The 24,062-nt window shown below is 43.7% G+C and overlaps 1 protein-coding gene and 1 long non-coding RNA gene across 10 annotated transcripts in view; one reads left to right on the plus strand and one right to left on the minus strand.

Moving 5' to 3' along the window:
- The window catches only part of nrxn2b (neurexin 2b), a 669,808-nt gene that overhangs the window by 83,690 nt on the left and 562,056 nt on the right, over positions 1–24,062 (minus strand). The window lies entirely within an intron of this gene.
- Positions 19,867–22,392, plus strand: LOC120572353. The gene is made up of 2 exons (XR_005641425.1): positions 19,867–20,060; positions 22,149–22,392. It is a non-coding gene; the product is annotated as an uncharacterized LOC120572353 (long non-coding RNA).

Here is a 24,062-nt window from a genome sequence, read left to right on the forward strand (position 1 = left end):
AAGACCGCTAAACTTAACTTGAGGATATCATACGAATTGCTGCTGTGCATAAGTTTTCGTACCATATCATACAAACCCCGTTCACGAGAAAGCGTTGAATACATTCAATTATTGAGATTTTGTTATGTTAAAAATAAGCAAAGTTAACTGAATATGCACAGTTATCCATTTATTCTCTATAAATGTTACAGCAAACTATTTTACAGATTATTGTAGAGGAAAACACCCGGCACAGCACAAAGCCCCGACGCAAGTGTCTCTGCTAGTTTACGACCGATGCAGTTGCCAGTTTCCCGTCCAGTGCCCGCGTCGTTTAAATAGCAAATGCACCTGCGCTCATCAGTGCGCCAATGGGCGTGCTGGTCTTACAAGGAGGTGTGTTCAGGTGCATTCTGGGCGTATTGCTATCTTGAGGCAGCGGGAAGTGATCGCGCCATTGACCAACAAAAACCTGGTCTAAAGTCAATAGCGCAGCATTTCATTGTTATTTTAACAGTGCATTAGTAAAATGTGTCTAGGCTCGTGCACAGCACGTGCACACTATGCTTGTTACACACACAGCAGCATACACACATGCAGAACGTTAAAACAACAAAGGTAAAAAGTATTATGATATGATATCACAGAACTGTTTGGATCATTTCCAGCTTTGTCATTGTGTAAAGCAACGGTTGTGATTGGTGCCTCGATTTGGAAAAGTTGGAAATGGGCTTGAATGGACTCTTGGCCAGACTACCATATCGTACACGCACGAGCAGATCAGTTTCTTCTCCTGAAAATCTCTCCTTCCTGCTCAGCAAATCCTCCATCATAACAGCAATGCTCCAAGGTCCAAACGCGCCTGGCTTTTAAAGAGAGTGGGTGATGACACTCTGATTGGTTGATTGCATGTTACGCCCAAAACATGCCTATGAATTAATGAAGACACTAAGTACAACCCTTTTGAACCATGCGCCCGGCACACGGACCATTTTTTCCCGCCGTTAAACTAGCAAGAGTGGCTTCGTACACGCCCTAAACACACCTGCGCCAGGCGCTTCGCTAAAATAGGGCCCTAGGGGGAAGACGCAGGTTTGCTGCAGCTAATTTTCTCATACAGGCCCAGAGCTGAGCAGTGCACACAACTGCCACAATGTGTAACGTAGAAAATGTCAACAGATAATGAACAATTAAATGTTGAAATTACTTCCCTCGAACCTTTTAGCCGTGTCTCGCTGGGGGCGAGGGCTTTCACAATCTTGCACGATGTGGACGAAAAACGAACACCATATCGTGTTCCGAGTAGAAGCACACGCGTTAATATTGAACCCCTACACGGCTCTCATCCCATTCCACTTCATTTTTGCAGCAAGGTGGTGCACTACTGTGATGAATGAATTCAGAAAGGTGGTATTATAAAGGCAGAGGTAAATACAGCAGTGTTGATGTTGTTTTTGACTGCATGCGAGTGCTTAAAAAAACCCACAGATATTTCTTTAAAAGTGGCGGTTACAAAGTTGCTCGTGAATCATTGAAGCCGTCTCCAGGGGTGACGGCAGTGTGTTGTTTACACGGCGGCATCACAGTCTTCAAAGACCTCAGTTTGAACCAAATGAAAAGAAAAGAGACAAAAAAAGGCTTCTGGCTCCATCTCTCCATGAGACTTAGAGCGGGGGATGTCAAGGTGCACGTCTTCTTTCTAACCGAGACGACAGAAGACATAAAGTGACAATGTGACAGGGACACGCGCACGAACCGCACACACACACACAAGCTACCACTGACAAGTCTTCACGGGTTTACCCAAACCCTAGAACCTGAGAGCCGTATGGTCTGATCTATGGTTTATACAATCAACTGGGCCTGGATAGAGTCACGTTCTTTACCGCGGGTCCCGGGTTTGTTTAATATTATGTGTAGTCTATACCCACGACATTCCACTTCCGGGATTGTTCAGCTGCTGCTAGAAATTCCGCCAGATGTCTTTCATTTCGACCGGATGTCCCCCACCTCCCTCTTTCTTTGTGTTGGCGTTCTAAACTCCGGTGGATTTCCGAGGACTATGGTTAACTGCTCCTCAGATCTCTGCAGGGTAAATCCTGACAGCTAGCTAGACTATCTGTCCAATCGGAGTTTTCTCTCGCACGACTAAAACAACTTCTGAACGTACACGTGTTCCACCAAAACAAGTTCCTTCCCGAGGCTATTTTGCAGAGTCAGCCGTTGCTCTGTGCGGCACTTAGCACCACCCAAGACGATTGTGATTGGTTTAAAGAAATGCCAATAAACCAGAGCACGTTTTACTCCCATCCCGGAATGCTGTGTGGACTAGCCAGACCTTCCTCCGCAGCGCTGTGGAGGAAGGAATGCGAGACTTCATTCGAACTGACTTGGGTCCCAGGTCGAGCCTCAAGAAACGTCACCGTGACAGCAAGTGGACTTTTAGGCTGACATAACAAGTGGATTACCCATTCTGTTTCAATCAACCAACTTTCTGAGCATGGATTATGTGTGTGTCATGGGCAGGCACAGGGGAGAAGGCTACTAACATATAGGTAAGACACAAAGTTTTGGTCTGACTACTCGTAAATTAACGTTAACTTGCTAGTAGCGATCAGCCGTCAAATCGCTGCCGATCGGGTCTGTGTCTCTTAGGGTCCCGCTGGATTCAGAGTCTGACATTTCTCGGTTCTGCAAGGGTCTGGGTCACAGCTACCAAACAATAGACGGGTCTGGTTTGGTTCCGGGTAGCACATTTCTTTCTTCATTTGGATTTTCATAGGATTTGATGACAACCGTATTAAAAAAAAAAAAAAAAAAGGCACACTCTTTCCACTTACCTGAAAACATAAATCACAAAATGCCCCAAATGTTTAAAAAATACTGGAGATTTAAACCAGATAAAAGCAATTTACTTTTCAATTCAACTTTTTGGAATGTATATACGCTTTTTCAGCTAAGATTTTCAATTATACGTACATCCCTCAGTTTTTCCAAGGTGTTCAATTTGAAACAAAATGTTAAAATTTTGTCACCTTCAACTTGTATGGAAGATCTTGCTGCACTGACTTTCTTAAACTCGAACTCTTGCTTAAGTTCTAAGATATTTCCGTCTCTATGAACATGTGTTCCTACACGTGTGGGTGGTCAGCTCGCCAGGTGTGACCCGGCACCCCAGCAGGTGATAAACGCTGCCGTCTTGCAAGCCGCAGGTGCTCTTCCCTCTCTTGCTGTCACCATAGCAACCCAACCGTGCCAGTTCAGAGCGCCGCCAGGCAATACTCGTCAACCGTGATGAATCATGTGCCAAGAAAATCATAGGCCAGTGATATCCAACACTTACGGCCTGGCTTTCAATTTGTTTCTCCACTCCGTTCCCCCAACCCTGTCAACTATAATACACACATGCACTGGTCTGGTCATAACTGAAGTGTTCCCAACACACACATGCACACACACTCTGGCTGTGCGCCTAAACATTGTCTCTAGAAGAATGAATGGCTACACTAGAAATGGAGAGCAGGGAATAAGTCAGTGTAAACATCATTGTGATTGTGCTGTCAACCAGCAGCAACGTGTCAGTCTATTGGCGCGTACACACACACGCACTCCCCAAATACAATGCAAACACACACTCCATTACAGATAAAGCATGTACACACACACACACACACACAGGTATACACACAGGAATACAAACCATCCATACAAATGCATGCACTACTCTCCTCTCTCATATCCAGTAGCAGTTACAGTCTTTCCTTAGCCCAGCTACTTTTTCCATTACCAAGACCAAGCTCGGTCAGTAAATGTCAGTTTTCCATGTGAGCATGGATTCATCTGCACTTTCAAAATATTCTCTCACCACTTCTAAACACAGCATTGTTAAGTGTATGAATGTATGTGTATATATGTTTACATTTGTGTGTATGTACCATTGTCTTATCCGACTTTTCTTTAAGAAAAGTGTGATCATGCTGCAGGACTCACTGTCTATTCTCAACAACATATTTTCATCAAAATAGGTTAAATAACAAAACCCATGTTAACCATTTCCACGGTGATGTGAGACGTTAAATAGACAAAATGTTTTTTTTTTGCCATCATTTGACAGAAAAACAACTTTTATTTTATACAGTATATGTATTTTTTACTCTCGTGGGATCATGTAATACTTCTGTAACAACTTTTATTTTATCTATCCGTTTATGTTCATAGGACTAAAAGGCTGACTCTATGACATTTGTGTATCCTGAAACAAAAAATGTGTGCCATGTACCAAGCCTGTGAAAAATTCAATAAAAAAACAGAATTTGTTAATGATGTTTAAGACATCTTGACGGCCGTCTTTCACCCTCTAAACCACATCACAGGGCAGTAGAAAGGTATAGGGGCATCTTCCTCCTTCCGCGCCCTGGTGAGCTGTAAATGTTTCTGAGCTCAAACACAGGAAACTCTGCAGAGAACAATTTCCCCCACACAAGACACCCCCAGCGGCAAATATCCTGTGGCAACGAGATTCTGCGCGGGCTTGTGGGCTCTGCTTGTGGGCTCTGCTTGTGGGCTCTGCTTGTGGCTGGCTTGCCGTTTTCGTGCCAGTGCCCACCTTGGTCAGGTGACTGGACGGATGCCAGCGTTAGGTGTGCGCACAGATGTGTGTGTGTGTGTGTGTGTGTGGAATGGGGGCGGAGAAACGACAAAGCAGGAAGGTCAGAGAGTGGTTACACCCCTCTGGCCTCTGGTATCTACTCAGACCTGGCCCTGCTGTGTGCACAGTGGTGGGAGTGTGTATGTGCGCACACACACAGAGACACACACACACACAGAGACACACACACACACACACACACACAGATAACAATGGATTAAAGCACATGATGATAAATGTACACACACGTATGGGCACTGAGTGAACTGTGCACACTCAAACAAGGGTCAGGACTGATTAAAATTAATCAGTGCGGCGAAGGCAGGCAAACACACACACACACACACACACACACACACACACACACACACACACACACATACACACATACACACATACACACACACACACACACACACACACACACACACACACAGGATTTATGAGGCTGTGTTGTGTGTTATTTACAGGTCATGCTCTGCTCTATTTACTGTCCATAACTGTGGACTGTTGGCCTTGTTTAGCACTGCTGGGGCAGAACCACTGTATCGTCGCTTTGTGTGTGTGTGTGTGTGTGTGTGTGTGTGTGTGTGTGTGTGTGTGTACATGTGTGCGTTGCTCCCACCCACCTCGCAGCGACAAACCCCCCCTCTCCCCATAAATCCAAGATGATTTAACACGAGCCTCTATTTACTCTCACTCCTTGCGTGTGTCGCCTACTTCACCACACACATCCCTCAGGCGTAGAATAGAAACGCCACGCCACCGTGCTAGCTCAAAGGCTGAGGATTAAAAAAAGAAAAAGACAAAAAGAAACAGAGAAAAAAAAAAAGAAAGAAATCACACATCAAATATCAATCGCAGGCACCCCAACGGCTTGCGCGTATCACTCTCATTACGGCTCGGAGGAGCAGGGGGGCGCATGCGAGAGCCTCCTCACCCGCTTGCCACCTTTCCCTTTGGAAAAACCTTAACCAGACATCTTATCAGCCGATCAAGCAGACAGACCTTCCTCAGACTACACACCTCATTACTTCCCCCAAATAAATGTCTCCAGCAGCGGCGGAGCGACGATTGATTGATGGATGGATGGATGGATGGATGGATGGAGGGAGGGAGGGAGGGAGGGAGGGAGGGAGGGAGGGAAGGAGTGGAGCAGAGACGGGCTGAAGAGAGGGAGGGTCAAATGGACAAATTAGGCAAGGAGGGGATGCTAAAGGCAGGAGGACAACGAAAGAAAAAAATGATTGCTTTTCAAAAACTATAATTCAGTCCACTTAACAGAAGAAAGTCCACAAATAGCAGTGATTTAAACTCTGAAATGAGCATTCACCACTAAACCTCTTCGCGTTCACGTCTCCACTAAATGGAAGGGTAGGGCATTTTAAAGGCAGGGAAGTACAGCAGCCCTTGAGTCAGGCACGAGTGTAAGCTGGCTGAAAACTCTAACACCTGGGTGTTAAATATATTGGTAACGCTGTACAATAAGGGTACAATCATTACATCCTGTGCCGGGGGACGTCGAATGAAGTTTAAGCTTTAGTGCATAGCATTTTTTATAATATTGAACGTCCGTTACATTCAAGCCACTGCCAAATGAGTTGCTACAAAGCTAATTAAGCCTATCAGCTCCCCAAAACTCTCCCTGTATTTCTAAGTACGGCTATGTCCAGAAGATGGTGTCGTCCGGTGACTTTCGCAAGCAGAAAATCGAGCTAGAACACACAATGACCTCTTCTGAAGAGTCCATCGTGTTTTTTTTTTAACCCTCCGTGTCCTCCTTGGCTACTAGCAGCTGTGTGGAGGAGGGGTGGGGGTGGTATGGGGGAGACAGAAACTACGCACTTTAGCTTTAAGAGAGAGAAAAGACAAATAGAAAAACCCTTGGCTTGGGTCCATCTTCTTCACGCCACTGCATTTTGACTGAGATTGTGTAATACATGTGCATTCCACAGCGTGGAAATCCAAACATGTAATGCAAACACTACTACTACTGTGTGTCGCGTTCTGGCTCAGAGCACAGGCATTGTGCGTGCTCTCTACTGACAGCCCGAAGAATGAATTCGAGATCCACGAATAGCTAATTTTGCACAATACAACAGCCTCTCTGCACATCTCTGGCCATGCTTGGGCGATAATGCGGCAGCAGCCGAGTACAGTACAATATGTGTTGTGTAAAGTCATTATCAGGTCTGGGGGCGGGGAAAAAGGACACAAACACATACAACACACTCACTCAGATGAGATCAATGTCCGCTACGAAGCACCACGCTATAATACACTCCGTTGAGCCGAGTCTCTATGACAAGGGACAGGGCTTAAGGAGATGAAGCAATCGGTTTGAAGATGACGCCAAAGACAGTAACAGACACAATGTGGATCCCAAGGGAAGGAAGTGAAAACCGCAGAAGTGGAATTTACTATAGCCTGAGGTAACACCTGATCAAGTTGATCAAGAAACACAGTCTGCACGTTTTGTAAGTAAAAAAAAAAAAAAGTTGCAAACTAGATGCTACAATCTAAAAAATTCTATTACTATTGTTATGAGCTCAGGTTTGATCCTCATCTAAGAAAAACATGCGTTCCTGGACAGCTAGCTATCTACAGTGTATGCATAAATGTGTGTGTGTGTGTGTTTGGTGTGTGTGTGCTGACAAGATAAAGACAGAAAAAGTGGGAACAGATTTAAACCGACTACTTCGCCAGCACGCATCATCGCCTATCTTGCACAGAGACATCACAATACCTCAACCTCCGCTTTAGCCTCGCGCACCTGACACCTGCCCCCCCCCCCCCCCCACTCCACCATGCCCCCGCTGAAACAGCCACCCCCCGACACACACCACCTGCTGCCTGCTCACATGCACACACTGATGTATTAAGACAGGAACACACACACGAACAGCCTGCTAGTGTTGCTGTACGCATGAGCACCTTCTGTTGACTGCTTTTATTTCGTAAAAAAAAAAAACGACTGATACCTAATTCTGGAGAGGAAATTACAGGAAAATGGCAGGCTATTGGGAGCATGTTATTAACATTAATAACATACCACATTGACCTGAATGTAACACTTTCTTTCCCCTATGAATATATCTGAAAAAGGGAGGTCGTCCCATATTAGTGGTCTGGACTTTTAAACACCAATAAACATCCACAACAACAGGTGGCATATACAGAATACAGAATTTATTTTTGACCCAACAGGTGAACATGAGAAAACAATGAGAAACATGGAGGCATTGTATTGAAACACTATGAAAATAGTTTAAAAAAAAAGAAGTTTTTATACGTAAGCCTGTTTCAAATAAATGCCTGGTTCTTTCTGCAGTTGCCGTACATTGAAGGCCGCTATTTGAGAATACACGGTATTAGCATTATCTTTCTACCGTTTCGAGAAATCTTGAGTTGGAATTAAAGAAGCTAACGCCACACACACACATGCGTGCACACCCATGCACATACTTGCCCCACTTGTGAGTAGCCTACATATTTAAGAGAAGGTGAAGGCTAATGGGAAAGCTACGGCAAAGACTGGAACAAAGGTGTTTTGAGAGCTGGGGCTATAAACAGAGCCAAGAGCGCAGGAAAAGGGAACAGAGAAGGATGCAAAGAGACAAGAAGTCAATGAGCGTAACATCATGACCGCACGCGGCTCCCTCTCCAGCAGTGGTGTAGTCTAATAAATTGTAGTGAGCATACTGTACCACATATACTGGCATGGTTTTATGTTGGTTAGCCTAATAGCTGGTTTGATTTGCATTGAGAGATGATTTTTTGGAAAGTACCCCATGCCAATCTCCAGGTATGGTGAAGGGTATGTGATTCCAAAGATTCCAAAGGCCAAGGGAACTTTATCAGGATGCATAGTATCCTGGATCCATGAAATAACTGGCCTTTAAAAAGAAAAATCTTCCTGCCTCTATGGGAATTTAACATAGGAGTGTACTCAGTTTTGTTGCCAGTGGTTTAGACATTAATGGCTGTATGTTGAGTTATTTTGAGGGGACTGCACATTTAAACTGTTATACAAGCTGTACACTTAATACTTTACATTGTAGCAAAGTGTAATTTCTTCAGTGTTGTCCCATTAAAAGATACAATGAAATATTTACTAAAATGTGAGGGGTGTACTCACTTTTGTGAGATACTGTATATATGGGGGCATATCAAAGTTTGGGGTCTGGGTGTCCTCCCCCCAGGGTTATTTTGAGTGTCAAAGACTTCCTTTCCTGCATTCTGATACACTTTTATGCACCAATTTATGGTGGGAATACCTTTATTTATCCTATGAGAAGGAAAACACAGATGACATTGTAAATATATCAAAAATATTATGGAATATATAAAGCGGTAAGGGGGCTTTCACATCAGGGACCTGAGCCTGGATGACAAAAGTTGACCCCAAAGCAACGAGGACAAAAATAAAATAGGCTACTTATATTTGTCGTAAATGTGCGGTGAAGGGAGGATGCTGGCGTTAGTGTGGGCGGAGCATTTGGGCCCGCGCTCGCTACGTGCACACACCACGCACTGCGCTCAGCGAGGTACGGTGTCGACGAAAGGTGAGAAAGGTCTCCCTGCGTGTCCTGCAGCGTTAAGTTTAGTTTGTCGTCACATTAATCGACCCCGTATTTGTGATTCAAATATCTGAAGTGAAAGTTCTGTCACGAAACTGCGTCGTTGCGCGTCATTGCACATTTTTAAGTGGGTATATGGAAAACCCTGGAGAGTTCTTAGTGGTAACTGCGTCTACCCACTCTCGAGCAGCTATGGAGCAACAACGCTTTTCCTCCGCTCGTTTAATGCGCTGGCATTGGCAGACGCGCTTGTCTCTTACTCATTAATCCGTTCCTTAATTACAGAGCAGACGGAAAGTGCAGAACTGCTTCTGCTCGAATTTTTCCTAATGAGCGTCCTCCCTTTCTTCCCCCAGCCTTCTCGCTTCTCTCCCCGTCTGCCTCGGTCTCTGTTCCTCGCTGCACCTGTGTCTTTAACCAAATTCTAGTAAAAACTTTGGAAAGATTGCAGTACTGAAGTGCTAATTAGATGCATGTTCATCAGCTTGGTTGATATGAATAAACATATTTAGTTTCATCTCTAGAAAGAGAGGTTTTTGGGCCATATTTTATTTTTGTCTCAAGGCCAGAAGGGTCGTACAACCAAAACTAGTCCATAAGCAGAAGTGACGGCATTCATGAAATGTCTTTGGGCTCTGTTGGGACACCTCACACACAAATGTCCTGTATATGCACTGTAGTATTAATTCGGCGATGCCTTTGTTTTCCTGTCACATCTTTCTCATCAAAACACTGATCTATTCCAATTAAAGGTCCCATGGCATGAAAATGTCACTTTATGAGTTTTTTTTTAACATTAATATGAGTTCCCCCCAGCCTGCCTATGGTCCCCCAGTGGCTAGAAATGGTGATAGGTGTAAACCGAGCCCTGGGTATCCTGCTCTGCCTTTGAGAAAATGAAAGCTCAGATGGGCTGAACAGGAATCTTCTCCTTATGAGGTCATAAGGAGTAAGGTTACCTCCCCTTTCTCTGCTTTGCCCGCCCAGAGAATTTGGCCCACCCATTAGAGAGAGACATCATGGCTTTCAAACGAGTAAAGTGGCAGTTGGTCAAGGCCACACCCCCACTCTCCACCTTGCCCCCCCCCCCCATCTCTCCTCCTCAATAGCTACAGACACAGAAATGGCACATCCTAAGGAAAGCTCATTGTGGGACTGGCTCTAGAGGCTGAATTTCGGTACAGTATTAGGGGACCACTAAGGTCTATATAACAGACTTCAGATACAGTATTAGGGGACCACTAAGGCCTATATAAAAGATACTTCAAATACAGTATTAGGGGACCACTAAGGTCTATGTAACAGACTTCAGACACAGTATTAGGGGACCACTAAGGCCTATATAAAAGAGACTTCAAATACAGTATTAGGGGACCACTAAGGCCTATATAAAAGAGACTTCAGATACAGTATTAGGGGACCACTAAGGTCTATGTAACAGACTTCAGACACAGTATTAGGGGACCACTAAGGCCTATATAAAAGAGACTTCAAATACAGTATTAGGGGACCACTAAGGCCTATATAAAAGAGACTTCAAATACAGTATTAGGGGACCACTAAGGCCTATATAAAAGAGACTTCAGACACAGTATTAGGGGACCACTAAGGCCTATATAAAAGAGACTTCAGATACAGTATTAGGGGACCACTAAGGTCTATATAAAAGAGACTTCAGATACAGTATTAGGGGACCACTAAGGCCTATATAAAAGAGACTTCAGACACAGTATTAGGGGACCACTAAGGCCTATATAAAAGAGACTTCAGATACAGTATTAGGGGACCACTAAGGCCTATATAAAAGAGACTTCAGACACAGTATTAGGGGACCACTAAGGCCTATATAAAAGAGACTTCAGATACAGTATTAGGGGACCACTAAGGCCTATATAAAAGAGACTTCAGATACAGTATTAGGGGACCACTAAGGCCTATATAAAAGAGACTTCAGACACAGTATTAGGGGACCACTAAGGCCTATATAAAAGAGACTTCAGATACAGTATTAGGGGGCCACTAAGGTCTATATAAAAGATACTTCAAATACAGTATTAGGGGACCACTAAGGCCTATATAAAAGAGACTTCAGATACAGTATTAGGGGACCACTAAGGTCTATATAAAAGAAACTTCAGATACAGTATTAGGGGACCACTAAGGCCTATATAAAAGAGACTTCAGATACAGTATTAGGGGACCACTAAGGCCTATATAAAAGAGACTTCAGATACAGTATTAGGGGACCACTAAGGTCTATATAAAAGAGACTTCAGATACAGTATTAGGGGACCACTAAGGTCTATATAAAAGAGACTTCAGATACAGTATTAGGGGGCCACTAAGGCCTATATAAAAGCATCCAAAAAGCAGCATGTCATGGGACCTTTAAGCACTTTCTTTTGTGTGTGTGCTATTGAGGCCTTTTATTCAAACTTTTTTTGTTCCTATTCTGCTCATTCATTTTCATAACTGCCTAAATCAAAATTTGCATAAATACTACCCAGCTGGTAGTTTTCTCCCCCTGCTCTCGTTATTGTTTTCATCTCTCTTAAACCCTGGCCTCTTCTATTTATCTTTCTTTGTCTCAGTCGCTCCCCTTGTTTCTGTTCCTCTCCCTGCACTGTAAACATGAAATAATAACTCATACTCTGCCGCCTTTGGGTGTAAAAAATAGCATTCCTGCACAGCTAATACCTCTTCTTAGAGCAGACAATGTATATTGAACAAGAAAACATGCGTACGATTTATTTAGTCTTTCTGTGGCTTTCATCTGGCCTCAAAGACTGAACAGACATTATGTTTTGTGACTATGGATTCGCTGCGCCAATGTGCATCGTACAATTCATTTGGTCTAATAAACACAGAACTCAATTGATGATGTTCCTTGAGCACGGAAATAATACTCTAATGGAGATTGATTACTGCGGCACTGATCGAGGCAGCTGATCTGATAGGTTAGTGTGTGTGTGTGTTGGACGTGCTTTATCGAGAGTTGCTTACATGTCTGATGCTCGGTGTGCATGTTTAATAGACTGCTGTTCTGACTTTCAGAAAAGTGGCAGGCAGAGACAAAGAAAAGGGGGGGGGAATTAAACACCGATTGCCGCCTCTGCCTTCAATCCGTCTGAATAGGAAATGGAGAAACACGTGCATAATATATGAAAAGACACACATGCCACCTTGGGCCACAGCCAACACACACACACACACACACACACACACACACACACACACACACACACACACACACACACACACACACACACACACACACACACACACACACACACACACACACACACACACACACAAAATCAGTTTTGTGATGACAAGCACGAGATGAAAGTCATACTTCCAGATAACCCAGATGCCTCAGATCTGACACACACTTTAAGTGTCTTGGCAGTGCATGTGTGAGTGCGCTAGGCATCTAGGCGATACGCATCTCGATGCACTGCCAACCCTCCGATGCATTAAAGATACATAGGCAGCAGCTACCGGTGCAATACGCTCCGATTCTCCCCCTGCCGCGGTGCAGTACGATTCAATATCGTTCAACACAATGCGTTCCGACATGACGCAAAACAATATGATGCTATGAAAATCGATATGGTACAGGGTAGGGTTTTACTTCTTTGGTTCTTCCTACCTGCAAGGCACAGTTTAGAGAGGAGGAATCAATCTAAATAATACATTATTGGTCACTTTTACATGGTAAAGGCACATCCTCTCTACTAATCACAACAAAAATAAATCTGATTCATAAAGATGTTAGAAACGATGCATCGCGAGGGGGGCAGGGTGGGAGATTAAACACATATTGCCGCCACTTCCTTCAATCTGTCACATCGCACGTGTTGGCTTCTTTGTTCCCGTGTCAGAGATAACGTCACATACTGTGACAACGCGATATCAGAAGCGTGTGTGCACAGTATGTTAATGCGTCGGCGTTGTGCGTTTGTGCCCTTCAATGTGTGCTTGTGTACTGCAGGTGCTGTGTGTATATGCCTCTCTGTGTGAGTGTGTGTCACATTCAAATGCCTCCTCCCCCTTATCTCTCTATGAGGATTAGAGTGCATAAGCCAGGCCTGAGGGCTCCGCTTTCCCATATCAAACACTATCAACAATCGCTGGACGCCGGCTCTGAGCTCTCTATTAAAGACCAACAGACAGCAATCTAGCAAAGGTAATGGGCCACAGATAAATCACTGATTTGACCCTGCTAAAATGGGATTATTCAGCTCCATTGTGATTGGCAAAGAAAAGGGGTAACACATAGTCCTTATGTGGATCGTGATGGTTCAAGATAATTTGTCCTTTAAGACATTTTGAGTATGGGTGGCCGCAACATGTAACCACCAACTCAGTGTTGCTTTATAATTTAAAGCTAATAAGGTCAGAATAACTGATGAACTAGCTATATTTGAGGTCTGGAGTGTATCCCCTTGCACCTGTAACAACAGTGATGTAATAGTGTACTGACACACCCTAGAGTGCACGTTTGCGCCGCTGCAGCAAGGGGAGAATTTAAAGCACTGAATGTAAGCAAAAAAAGTACATTTTCGGCCGCTGTTAAACGTTCATTTTCAGGTTCATACTTTTGGGTGTCTATTGGGCCCTATTTTACTGATCTGCGCAGACGGCGTGAGGCACCTGGCGCAGGTGCGTTTAGGGCGTGTCCAAATCCACTTTTGCTAGTTTGACGGCGGAAAAAAGGGTCCGTGCGCCGGGCGCATGGTTCAAAAGGGTTGGACTTAGTGTCTTTATTAATTCATAGTTGGGTTTTGGGCGTAACATGCAATCAACCAATCAGAGATAATCTCCCATTCCCTTTAAAAGCCAGGCGCATTTGGACCTTGGCGCATTGCTGTTATGATGGAGGATTTGCACCGTAATATTTTTATTTGTAATCTTTTGCATGTTTGTGTGCTGCTGTGCGTCCCTGAGTGTAACAAGCACAGTGTGCGCAAGCCTAGGCGCATTTTATTAATTTGCTGTTAAAATAACAATGAAGTGCTGAGCTATTGACTTTAGTTTTTGTTGGTCAATGGCGCAATCACTTCCGCTGCCTCAAGATAGCAATATGCCAAGAATGCACCTGAACACACCTCCATGTAAGACCAGCACGCCCATGGGTGCAAAGATGGGCGCAGGTGCATTTGCTATTTAAACGACGTGGGCGCAGGACGGTCTTAAAATAGCAAAGACACTTGCGTCGGGCTTTGCGCCGCACAGAGTGCAAGATAGGGCCCTCAATGTTGACATTATTTTTCTCTCAGATAATCAGACATGTGGTAAACAAGCATCACTAGACATCAGTTCCACCAGACTTGAGAGAGAGAGGAAAGCCAAATGTTACTCACTATTACATAATCTATTAGATTTATCATGCATCTTCCTGGATCAACTTTGATCTACCTTACAGTAGTTGTGTGCGCACATAGTTTTTTCTAGGCAATCGACAACTTAAACATTTTCGGGCGTATTCACTTTGGGTTTTCATCCACCAAAGTGGCTTAGATTAATATGGGAGATTTGTTTACAACTTGACCACATTTCCCAGATCTTAGGAATTAGTGTAATGGGTAAATGTTATTATGACCAAACTACCAAATAAGTCCCAGGTTGTAAGAGACGTTACTGTAAGTCAAACACACATCCATACATATTGATAGCATGCATTGTTACAAATTGTGCACTACATGGATTGGATGGCTGGATGGATGGGCTGCAGCTAGTAATTATTTGAGACGTTTGTAAGAAATAAGACATTTTCCAAAAAATATTGGAGATTTGCCAATAGAGGCTCAATTCAGAGCACCTACAATGTCTTCTTAAAATCGAAACGTAAAGCACTTGAACTTTGGCCCCAGTTCTGTAATGATCTGTCTGCACAGCACACAGCAGTTAAAAGCAATAGGAGACTATTGAGCCATTATTCTTCAAAAAGGGAAAGCTGGAGGGCTGAAACCAGTTGGCAGCAGGTAACGTTAGCCTAGCGTTAGCTACAGTACTAACTGGATTCAACACGGTTAAAATGCTGACAGTTAAACGGTGTAACAGTGTGACTGTATTTCACTGTAGAGGATTCCAACAGCAGGGACGGCCAACAGTCTGCTGCTAAAGCTATGAGCTAAAAGGCACAAACTAGCACTGGGGGGAAAAAAGGTGAAGAAAGGAAAAGAAAAAGTAAGGACGGAAGGAGATGAGGCTGGCTTTAAATCCCCAGCGGAGGAGATGTTTTTGTGAAGCTGTCTTCGGAGAGAAGAGACAAAATAGACACATCCACTCTCGTCAACGGCGCCTGTCTGGGACGCGCTCCCGCCCGATGAATATTTTAGCAGAGCTGTAAAACGTTGGTTTTTCTGCACACTAAACAACTTTTAGACTGTCTCGTTTTAGTCCATTTTGTGTCCTTTTTTGGGAATCTTTTTATCTGACGAGTGATGCTGTCAGCGAGTGACGCGCTTTACATCACCGCTTCATTCTTACACTGGGAAAAGTCCTCGTATTGTGGGAATGCGTCCCGAAATGGATTGAGCGAGTTAGCCTTGTTAGTTGGAGGAAAAAAAGCACAAAAAAAAACATTTGGTTTATTCCGATGCTAACGTTGCTGTTCACACCTGCTCTCGTCTAAGGTTCAAATCTAAAGTTGCCAACCTTACCCAATCATTTCTACACCCACTATCAGTCTGAATAAGATACAGTTATATTGCAGCAGGCAAGCACTCTGGAAATGCTTAACTAAAATAAGACAAAGGAAGAGTGCGTCCTGCCTGCGGGTATAAAAGGATGCTTTTGATGTCACTCTGCCTGCAGAGATATTTCAGCTCAGGCTGAGTGGCCATTAGTGGAGAGTTCAATGTTTATTCCATCTGTATTATGATTCTCCCGAGAAGCGCAGGTCCGGTGATAAATAAACAGACACCTGGGAAATATTGGAGCCGATGGGAGCCATTATTCTCAATAAAAAGCAGGTCAACGTGCCACCCCTCGCTCTTGCCACCCCCCCCCCCCACACTCCCTCCTCTACGTGTCATTAAAAAGGCCTTGGTGAATGGTGCAGGGGAACGTCATTAGCTTGGAGATGAAAGGGAGGCCACAGTGACCTGAGAGGAATGCAATGAGGTGCCTCCCCTGAATGGTGCTCGCAGGAAATAATAGACCCTGGATTTGTTTTGGAGTGAGAGCGTTGTGTTTACATTGTGTGTGTGTGTGTGTGTGCGCACGTGTGATGTATAAACGGGTGTGCTTGAGAAGGATTCAGAGTTATTGGTTATTCTTTTGACAGTGCATTGAGTAAGTTCTCTCTCCTCAGCTGCATATAAGTCTTGAGTGCAGGTGCGCTCCGACATGATTGTAGCAACGTTCAGTGATGCTTCTCCAAACACACACACACACACACACACACACACACACACTCAGGTGCACCGTGCAACGCCGTCCAGCCTTCGCGTCTCTGTTGACGAGCCTCGGTGTGCCGCGGTTCTTTCCATCGCCTACATGTCAAGCAGTGGTGAATTGTTTTTCCTCCACGGCCCCTCTCGCTCTGCCGTGGCTGGAGATTGGAGTCCTGACCCGACGTCTGGAGGACGGTCTCTATCTCATGCCGGCATCTGACAGCCAATAATGAAAGCATTTCAATCCGAGCCCTCTTTCCCTTCCTGCCTCCTGTCCTCCATCCTTTCCCCCACCCCATCTGCGTCCTATGGCTCTAGCTCACACTGTAGCCTGACATGCTGTGTCTGTCCATCAGTCTCCTTGACACTTAACTGCATCCTTGCCGATTGGAATGGTCCATCTCGCTAAAGTGTTGGCTATCAAAGAGCTCGCCGTGTGGCCGACAAGTGATGGAGCGTGCTATCAGAGCCCGCGCATGCTGTACTCTACCCCTGGACACCTTGACTCGGTGTTGGGGAGCATTCTCCAGCTGTGGCCTTCAACCTCTCGCTCACTTACAATATTGCATGTTCTTGGACAAACAGATGTGCATGTGCACTGGGAAAACTATTAGCTAAGGATTTTTGGAATGCTGCCCATATGCACTTAACGTATATAATAAATCATGCCTCGGAGACTGTGCAGTGATGTCGACATTAGAAGCTTTCAGAATCTATACAAGGCTAGGCAGTGCTGGCTGCTGGCAAGACTCCTCACTGGGGAGAATATCCCCACAGAACCTGTATTGTAGTCTCACTGAAGGAGACAGGCTAGAATTGGCAAAAGACAGATCACCTGGCAAGCTAAACCCCGTGGACCCAGTTATAGACTCTGCACCTGTCTACACTGCAGAGAGGCCGCGCAGTTGTATTGTATCATGGTTTGATGTCATAAATCTAGGATGCTTGCTCGACAAAAGACAAATCTTGGGAGTGCACGGGCTTTTAGAGCAATCCCAAATTACTTTTTGGTTTAAAATCACTGAATCATTTGAGGGTGTCTGACTGGATGTATTTATTTAGCAGCTTTATTCAGCCTCATTGAACAATTTAAAGCATTAAGTGTCATTTCTGAGTAAGAGAGCCCTCAATTTCTCAACTTGCAAGCAAGCAATTGCATTTTATCCTTACCCAACATCTTTTACAGTCAGTCACTGACACAATGACAAATTGAAAGATGTGATAAGAGCTAACAGCAGCTAATAAGATAGGATAGCTTCCTTCATTTTGGACTTTTCTCCTCAAAGGTCAGCACTTTCGACAAGGTTTGCGCAAATCTACATATCTAGGGTTGGGAGGGTTGCTTTAAAAATGTATTCCGATACGATTACTTAGAAAATTCACTCAGAAACCTTATCACAATATTAAAGTAACCTAATAACTTTCACTACTTCTGGATATTCCACCCAGTGAAAGCTAACATTTGAGGCCAGGTTAATGAACTGGCAACTGTTATGTTTCACTTGAGACACTTGCGTGAGACTCGTGAAGTACAGGGTAGAAGGATAGCGCTCTTTATTTTAAAATGTATTTTAAAGTTGTAATCCTGCCCAAAAGATATATAGATAGATAGATAGATAGATAGATAGATAGATGTATAGCTAGACAGATATATAGGTAGATAGCTTTATTTATCCCCAAAGGGCAATTCAGTTTCCACAGTCCACCGAGACATATACACACATTCATACTGCCAGTCACAGTGACAGAGGCAGCACAATAAAAAGCCATGTGGGAGAGTGTGAAATCCAAAACTACACAGCAAGAAAAATATTAGGAATAAGAGATGAATAAAGACGATAAAGTACGATGAAGAGAGACGAGATAAAAATAAGAATAATAATAATTCACATTTTTACTAAATGCATGGGTAATTGGATTACTTTTGTTTTTACTTTAATGGAATACAGTAACCTTTTTCTGCTTGCGACACGTAAATATGAGCATTACATTGTATCAGCGGTGGAAATTCTATACCGCAATACAATGACAAGGCACTTTTGATAAAGTATTTTCATTTCCTACTTACAAGCTACCTGCCAAGTCATAGCCTAATTCCATGGTAATTTTAGTGAAAGTAATAAAAAAAGTAACGCAAAAGTAGTGTAAGGCATTACAATTAAGAGACAGTATTATTGTAATATAACTAATTACTTTCAAATGACAGTAACTAGTAATCTATAATGTATTACATTTTAGAAGTAACTTGCCCAACACTGCCAGGCACTAATAACTCTGATAAACCCATATTGCACTACCTGCCAAGTAGGGCTGTACAATTAATCGCAATTTTATCAAAATCGCAATATGGACTAGTGCATATAGCAGGGGCGGCACAATATTTGTTAACGGCAAAATATGTGCCAAACCAGTCTAAATGAAGTATAGTGGTGCTGCAGAGACATCCCATCCTACATATCCTATGCTACAGACTAAAGAAAAAAATCTTCACTATAACTATCACGTTTTTCATTTTAATATTTTTCAGTGAAAATGAGAATAATGATACAAAAATGAACCATTCCCTCCAATATCGTGAATCATATCGCAATATCTCTCAAAAATAATCGCAATTGGATATTTTCCTCATATCGTGCAGCCCTACTGCCAACCAACAAACTGCCAAGTTACTGTGAACATAGCTATATTTTATGTTAACAGCCTCATGTTCAATAAAGATACAAGTGTATCCATTGCTGCTTTTAGGCTTGATTACAACGTCCAGCCCTACACCACTGACCACAGCACTGCTAACGAGGACAATCACAGTAGGTTGCCCGTGTCGGCATGGCACTATTACAAGGCAAGTGAGGGTTAATGAAATAGACTCATGGTTGGGGTCCTGGTAGTGCAGCCATGTTCCCATGGCTACATTATAAGACACCTCAGTGACAGCTCCGGCCCCGAACAGGGTGAGCTCTCATGTTTTGCTTATGTAATGAAATGCAATTATCATTTGGCTGACACTAAAATGCGTTTTCTCGCCCGTGGCCACTCACGACGCTATTTAGAATTTCTCAACTTTAGGCGATGGAGAAAAAAAAACAGCTTTGCTCTTTCTCTACTGTCGTCCTACATTTTGGGGAGTGAGCCGGAAAGGAAGAAGGGAAAGAGCGACGCAAGAGAGTGGGAGGGGGGGAGGAAGAGAGAAAGGAAGCAGGAGGAGGAGGAGGAAGAGGAGGAGAGGGATGATAGAAAAAAGAGAGACGAGGGAGAGTTTCTGGGAGGATGCGATAATGAGGACAGTTAATTCAGAAACAGGGTGTGAGAGGCAGAGATTAGCCCGCCAGCAGGACGATGCTGTCCACAGATTTTCTGCTCTGAATGGCTGTCAGTGAGGGCCGAGGGGCTGGGACGGGCCGCCGAGCCGAGAGGAGAGGAGCGACAGTTTTAATTAAGGAAGCGTTTTGGGTATGTATGCATTTCCAGGTCAACTTGGGAGGCAGACAGGGAGAACGAATGGCGGAGGAAAGTAGGAGAAGGATGGCTGAGAAAACTCCATAACGAGAGCTGCTAAAACTTGGCAAAACAACACAGTCTGTCTTTCTTTTTTCTCCACTAATCATGTGTTATATCCATATGCTTTCATATTTATATGTAGCAGTGACTACGTTTACATGCACATAATATTCAGGTTTTTGTCCTTATTCTGAAAAAGACGATATTCCGACTAAGCTGGTTTACATGGCTAATGGAAGTGAATATTCCGCCAATATTCCTGTTTACATGCAGCTGTGCATAATAGGATTTTTTTTCTTTTTAAGGTTTTCCACTAGTGGCGGACTTGTTGGACTGTGGGAACACAGCGTCCCTCTTTCATTTCTTCAAACACCTTTTTGAAAGCGTTGGCGTTGCGATGTTTGTGCATATCCAAAAAACCTGTTGGTAACCAAGTCTTTCATAATGTTTAAAAGTAGGTGTGTTTCTCCTTCCGACCAGAGATGTGGGCTTTTTGTTTAGGCATGAATCTTTAGCGCAGCATTGCAAACCGTTGGCTGGTTGGTTTGTGTACAACAACCACAGCAAGGCACAGAGCTGACAGCCTGGTCTCACAGAATTCCGTGAAATGATCACGAACTGTTAACAGCGCATTACGTGGTGGTGGCACGGAATGTGTGAAAATTCCGTGGGGCCACCACGGAAAACAATGCCAATGTAAAGTCAATGAGAAGATGACGTAGCATTAGGAGCGACTACGGTAGCGAGTAGTATGAGAGCCCGAAAATCATCCACGTAGGGAGGTTGGTTAGGGGTGGTGGATGGGTCAAACAACACAGGACTTTCACCCAGGAGACTGGGGATTGTGTCCCGCGTGTCACGTTTCCTAAACCCAACCATCCCGTTCTTCTTTTCCTAAACCCAACCCGTTGTTGTCCCGCGTCCTGTTATTGTTTTCCTAAATCCAACTGTTTATGGATTTCCTAAACCCAACCATCCCATTCTTCTTCTCCTAAACCCAACCATCCTGTTTTTCTTTTCCTAAACCCAACCATCCCGTTCTTTTCCTAAACCCAACCATCCCGTTCTTTTCCTAAACCCAACCGTCCCGTTCTTCTTTTCCTAAACCCAACCATCCCGTTCTTTTCCTAAACCCAACCATGCCGTTCTTCTTTTCCTAAACCCAACCGTCCCGTTCTTCTTTTCCTAAACCCAATCATCCCGTTCTTCTTTTCCAAAACCCAACCATCCCGTTCTTCATTTCCTAAACCCAATCATCCCGTTCTTTTCCTAAACCCAATCATCCCGTTCTTTTCTTAAACCCAACCATCCCGTTCTTCTTTTCCTAAACCCAATCATCCCGTTCTTTTCCTAAACCCAACCGTCCCATTCTTCTTTTCCTAAACCCAACCATCCCATTCTTCTTTTCCTAAACCCAACCATCCCATTCTTCTTTTCCTAAACCCAACCATCCCGTTCTTTTCCTAAACCCAACCATCCCATTCTTCTTTTCCTAAACCCAACCGTCCCATTCTTCTTTTCCTAAACCCAACCGTCCCGTTCTTCTTTTCCTAAACCCAACCGTCCTGTTCTTCTTTTCCTAAACCCAATCATGCCATTCTTCTTTTCCTAAACCCAACCGTCCCGTTCTTCTTTTCCTAAACCCATCTGTCCCGTTCTTCTTTTCCTAAACCCAACCATGCCGTTCTTCTTTTCCTAAACCCAACCGTCCTGTTCTTTTCCTAAACCCAACCGTCCCGTTCTTCTTTTCCTAAACCCAACCGTCCCGTTGTTGTTCCGCGTGTCACGGAAACGTAAGCTCACCCACGACCTTTTCCTTAACTTAAGGGGCCGTGTTCATTTCACGGAATTCTTCTGTGGCCCCATCACGAAATTTTTTTGCAATTCCGTGAAACTGCCACAGATTTTGAGTTAAGGGGCCATGTTCATTTCACGGAATTCTGTGACATCAGGTTGGAGCTGACCGTAAGGCCGTAAACTGTCACAAACTTCTCCTCCTCAACCATCAAGTGTTTATTTTTCTCTTTTTTACTTTTCAAGTGATCCGGAGCCAGTGGCTGAAAGTTCGATGGAAGAGGAAGCCAAGCCAGCCATGCCCGCTGTCAAAACTGAGAAAGCAGCACGGGCTGGTTGAGGGGTGGGTGACATTTTGACAGTCTGGTCTCTTATCTCCTGAAAAAGGGGAATCATAAAAGTCGCCATGGATGCAAGGAAACATGCAGCACAGTGCTTATAATTTAATTAAAGTGAGGGCATAAGCAACTGTGCCTATGATCAATGTTCACCTTGTTGATTTTTTTATTTTTACTAAACACTATGAACTTCACCAGTGTTGGAGGGCAAACCTCTGCCTCTCACGCATTCCTCTACATCCTCCAATTCATCCCTTTATCTCCAGCTCTATCCCCCCTCCGCTCGTCTCTGCTTATTGTCCCGGGCCTGTGCCTAAATGCAGCTCTTTCATCTTTGTTTTTATCTGTCAGATCAGCGAGGCGCTAGTCCCACTCCACACAAGTCCTCAAAATATAAAGTTAGAAAGTCTCCCAAATCCGGGCAGATCAATAGATAAGGGTTGGCAGGCCTAGCTAATGGAATGCAGCCCGTGCCCTAGATTAGGATGTTTTCTTTTTTGCTTTGCCGTCCTCAAACCACCATGAAGCCATAAAAGATGTTGGTGGTGGAGTTGTGTGTGTGTGTGTGTGTGTGTGTGTGTGTGTGTGTGTGTGTGTGTGTGTGTGTGTGTGGAGGGAGGTAGGGAGGCAGATGGACAGACTAACAAGCAAATAGATGGATTTACAAAGTAAGAAAGGCCTGTCAACCAGCCAGGAGAAGGACAATGTGCTTTTACTGCAGTTATAAATAAATAGCACTGCTGTATAGATAGAGATAATTAGTATTATCTCTTTTGAAAACAGATTTACAAAGCAGTAAGAGCAATAAACATGTCATCTCCATGAATGGTCCACTCCTTGTTTGATTCGATCAGTATCGCATAAATGAATGTTTGCCAAGAACAATGTCATTCTTTAACCTTCCTGTTGTCCTCAGGGTCAAATTTGACCCATTTTTAAAACGTTTCTATATCAGAAATTTGGGTTTCTTTTAACCAAATTAAAAAAAAAATAAACGTGGATGGTTCGTTACAACGCTCTTCACAAGTAAAATAAATGATCAGTTCAATTCTGTCACTGAATTTAGGTGTTTTATTCAATTTAATAGCATTTGGAGAAATAAAAATCAATAATATATCGATAAATAAATGCATGCTAGTCATGTGTGCCGGTCCCCAAAAGCAAGTCAGCCAGAGGAATATTTACAATTTGGTCAACATTTTACTGTTCACATTCATTTTTGCTTCCAAATTACTTTGGCTAACCTAACCTAGAAAGTTTCGCTTTTTAAAAGTCTGAAAATACACATACATAATTTGAATCCAACACATAAATAGCAAAGATTAAATAAAGAAAAAAAAAAAAATGTAATCGACACATTGAAGATAAGCTTACCATTAGGTAAGGTAGCCACTATAGTAGCCATACAGTTAAGCTTAAGGATCTACTGTGCTTTCCACATGTATGTTTAACGTTAAAACATAATGTATAAATAATATCCATTTATTTTCATCCATTTGGCCCAGTTTAATATCCAACTCAATTGTATACAGTATATGTAGTAGGGGGTCCCTAGTCGTCTCTCTTTCAGCTAAGGGGTCTCTGGCCCAAAAAACGTTGAAGACCCCTGAGTTACTGTATGAATGTGAGGCTGAAAAGAACAAAGAGCTCGGCTAATTTTCCCCTCTATTAAACGCAACGACAAATGCAGCCAAAGAGAGACGCGCATACAAGCAATCAACTGCAACACGAACAGACAGCACAACCCATCGGTGGCTTTTATCAGCGCACCGGTGGGACGACAAGGAGAGGTGTGTCTGACTGAAGGGAGCGAGAGAGACAC

The sequence above is a fragment of the Perca fluviatilis genome, chromosome 14 (genome assembly GCF_010015445.1).
Source record: "Perca fluviatilis chromosome 14, GENO_Pfluv_1.0, whole genome shotgun sequence".
Lineage (NCBI taxonomy): Eukaryota > Metazoa > Chordata > Actinopteri > Perciformes > Percidae > Perca > Perca fluviatilis.